At 40.4% G+C, this 4,092-nt stretch overlaps 1 pseudogene; it reads right to left on the reverse strand.

Moving 5' to 3' along the window:
• Positions 1 to 489: 489 nt before the first annotated feature.
• LOC142853039 (prohibitin 1 pseudogene) lies at positions 490 to 1,166 on the reverse strand (annotated as a pseudogene).
• Between the last annotated feature and the right edge of the window lie 2,926 nt (positions 1,167 to 4,092).

Genomic DNA, 4,092 nt, shown 5'->3' on the forward strand with positions numbered 1-4,092 from the left:
TTAGATTCATCTGTTGAGAGTTCTCTGTTTAGGTCTGTACCCCAATTTTTATTGGATTATTTGTTCTTTTCAATACTAATTTCTTGAGTTCTTTGTATATTGGAGATCAGCCCTCTGTCTGATGTGGGATTGGTGAAGATTTTTTCCTATTCTATAGGCTGTCGTTTTGTCTTGTTGACTGTGTCCTTTGCTTTACAGAATTTTCTCAGTTTTAGGAGGTCCCATTTATTGTTTCTCTCAGTGTCTGTGCTACTGGGGTTATATTTAGGAAGTAGTTTCCCGTGTCAATGTGTTCAAGTGTGTGTGTGTGTGTGTGTGTGTGTGTGTGTTTCTCGCGCGCGCGTGTGCGCGATTCTGCCTCTATTTCCTTCACATTAAGCCAATCATGAAATTCCACAGTGATTTCTGGTGTGGGGCAGAAGGAAAGTGAATTCAGAATGATCCAGGCCATGGCCTGGTTGGCCTGAAAAGATGCAAGCAGGGGAGGCCTCACTGGGGAAGCTGGAGGAGCATCAACTGCCCCCGCTGGCAGGTAGGTGATGTTCCCAGAGCGGGAGAGCCTGTAAGCAATGTCCTCAGTTGCTTCCACAACTCAATAAGGCCATCGCCTGCCATGGCCAGGAGTTGGCAATCAGCAGAGATGATGGCTGCCTTTTTTTTGCTGCTCAGACTTTTCCAGCACAAATCTGGCCCTCTCCGCTCCCTGCTGAGCCACCTGTTTGGCTTCCACTGCTTCTGTGAACTCCTTCCCGAAGGTCAGATGTGTCAGGGACACATCATCCAGGATGAGCCCAAATGTTGCTGCTCTCTCCGTGAGGTCAGCACTCACCTGCTGGGAGACCAGTTCTCGCTAGGTGATCAATTCTCCAGCATCAAAACGAGCCACTACGGATTTGAGGATCTCTGTAGTGATGGAAAGCAGCACCGGCTCATCATAGCCCTCGCCGATGGAAGCTGGCTGGCCACCAGCCTGAAGAGGATACATAGTGCTACCAGTGATGATTGGTACATTCCGTGGTCGCGAGTAGCAGTCAAAGATAATTGGTTTCTGTACCCAAGGGATGAGAAAGTGAGTTCCTTACCCTACCATGACATCCAGCTCTGTGCCCAGCATCCACAATATACAAGGCGGTGTTCAGCACTCCTCCTGCAATTCTTGAAGACATTGGCCAAAAGCAGCTTCTTTATTCATTAACCAATAAAAGCAGCACATATACAGAAGAACTTCCCACACCAAAGTATATTCTTTTATGTTTCGATAGAATGTTCTATAGTTGTCTGTTAAGTTCATTTGTGTCATACCATCTGTTAGTTATCTTATTTCTCTGTTAAGTTTCTCTCTGGCAGACCTGTCTAGTGGTGAGAAAGGGTGTTGAAGTCTCCTACTATTAGTGTGTGAGGTTTAATGTGTGATTTAAGCTTTAGTAGTGTTTCTTTTACATGTGAGGGTGCCCTCGTATTTGGGGCATAGCTGTTCAGTATTGAGATTTCTTCTTGATGGATTTTTCCTGTGACTAATATGAAATGTCCTTCTTTGTCTTTTTTGATTAATTTTAGTTTGAAGTCCATTTTGTTAGATATTAGGATAGTTACACCAGTTTGTTTCTTAGGTCCATTTGATTGGAAAATTATTTTCCAACTCTTTATTCTGAGGTGATGTCTGTCTTTAAGATTGAGATGCATTTCTTTTATGCAGCAAAAGAATGGATTCTGTTTTCATATCCGATCTGCTAGCCTTTGTCTCTTTATAAGTGAGTTGAGCACATTTATATTAAGAGATATTAATGACCAGTGATTGCTATCTCCTGTTATTTTAGTTTTTGTTGTTGGTGATGTTAATTTGTGTGTTTTTCCCTTCTTTGGGATTTGCTACTGTGAGATCATCTATTGTCTGTGTTTTTGTGGATGTAGCCAACTTCCTTAGATTGGAGTTTTCCTTCTAGAGCTTTGTTTAGGACTGGGTTTGTGGCTAGTTACTGGTTAAATCTGGTTCTGTCATAGAATATCTTGTTTTGTCTGTCTATGGTGATTGAAAGTTTTATTGGGTATAGTAGTCTAGGTTGGCATCCATGGTCTCTTAATGTCTTCATAACACTTGACCATGACCTTCTGGCTTTCATTGTTTCAATTGAGAAGTCAGGTGTAAATCTGATAGGTCTGCCTTTATATGTTACTTGGCCTTTTTCCTCTGCAGCTCTTAATCTTCTTTCTCTATTCCGTATGTTTAGTGTTTTGATTTTTATGTGGCAAGGGGACATTTTTTTTTGTCCAGTCTATTTGGTGTTCTACAAGCTTCTTGTATCTTCATATTCATATCTTTCTTTAGGTTTGGAAAGTTTTCTACTATAATTTTATTGAATGTATTTTCTATGCTTTTGATTTGGACTTCCCCTTCTTCTATCCCTATTATTCTTAGGTTTGGTCTTTTCATAGTGTCCCATGTTTCCTGGATATTTTGTGTTGAACTTTTGTTAGATTTAATCTTTTCTTTGACCGATGAGTCAGTCTGTTTCCTCTATCATATCTTCAGTGTTTATGGTTATTTCTTCCATCTCTTGTATTCTGCTGTTTATTCGTTTGTGGTTCCTTATCGTTTTCCCATATTTTCTGTTTACAAAATTCCCTTGGTTTGTATTTTCTTTATTGTCTCTATTTTGGTTTTCAAGTCTTGAGTCATTTCTTTCACCTGTTTGACTGCTTTTTCTTGGATTTTTTTTAAGGGACTTGTTGATTTCTTCCATTTTTTTTTTGTTTGTCTTTTTCTCAATTTCTTTGAGAGAATTTTTCATTTCCTTTTTAAGGGCCTCAAACATTCTTCTAAAGTTATTAGAAATAACTTTATTATTGGAGTGTTCAAGACTTGCTGTTTTAGAACCAAACACACTAGTGTTGTGTTTCTCTTTGTGGTGTTGAGTGTGTTTCTACCTTATCTACCAATATTTTCCTCTTATTTGTTAGTTGGGGCTGTCTGTGTCACTGGTGATCACTCTTCCAGGTGCCAGTGTATTCAAGGCTCAGATGGTTGCTCCTCATGGCGGAGTCGTGGCCATGGTTCCAGTCACCCTGGAGGTCACTTGGCATTCCAAGAAGTCATTCAATGCTCCTGGAGGTTGACGTACAATCCTGGAGGTTGTTTGGGCCTGGTCTCATAGAGTTAGCATGTGTGGGCCTGCCCCCATGGAAGTCGCTTGCTCTGGCCTGCTCCTGTGGAGGTTGCTAGCTCAGGCCTGGTCCTACGGAGGTCCAAGATCCAATAACTTTAAAGATCATTGTTTCACCTATGTCTTCTGGGTTATCGTATTTGAGAGAGGATTTGATGTCTGTGTCTGCGCCAAATAACTTGCATCTCTGTGCTAACAACAAGAAAAATGTCTAATGCATAAGAGAAGCATGAAAAGTATAAATTGATTCCCCATTGAGAGTCATTCTTGGATTCACCTTCCTTTCCTAAATTATATGAGATACATATTACCTGTATTTAAGCCACTACTTTTCCATGACTTGTAACCAAATGTAGCCTGGCGAATACCTGCTTCTTTCATGGTTCATTTTCCTCACTCTTTGAATTTATTTATTTGTTGTTTTATTGTGTTTGGGGGTTTTGTCTGCAAACCAGAAGAAGGCATGGGATCCCATAGGACTAAGTTATAGTGTGAGCCTCCATGTGGGTTCTGGGAATTGAACTCAGGACTCCTGGAAGGGCAGGAAATGTATGATTCGTTTTCTTAAGGTTTCCTGTTTGTATCCTTCTAGAACAACAAAGCTAATGTTCTGGACATGAGAGCTGCCATCAAAGAAGTGGAATCTCAAATTCCTTCCTTCATAGCTTTTCATAGGAATGGCATTATCTAGCTATGAACACAGGCAGAGAAACACAGGAGTTTTGCCCCTTACTGGTAGGGTTCTTTAACAGACTTGGGCTGTGATAAAGATGTGCTCATAGAGAACCTGACGTCACTATCCTCAGAAAAACAAAATTGCATTGTTCTCAAGGGGGATACTAACTTCCAATGACTGCAATCCACAGAGACAAAAGCTCTGACCAAAGCTACTTGAAATAAAATGTATTAATATAGTTCTATCATAAATAAT

Source organism: Microtus pennsylvanicus, chromosome 6 (genome assembly GCF_037038515.1).
Source record: "Microtus pennsylvanicus isolate mMicPen1 chromosome 6, mMicPen1.hap1, whole genome shotgun sequence".
NCBI lineage: Eukaryota > Metazoa > Chordata > Mammalia > Rodentia > Cricetidae > Microtus > Microtus pennsylvanicus.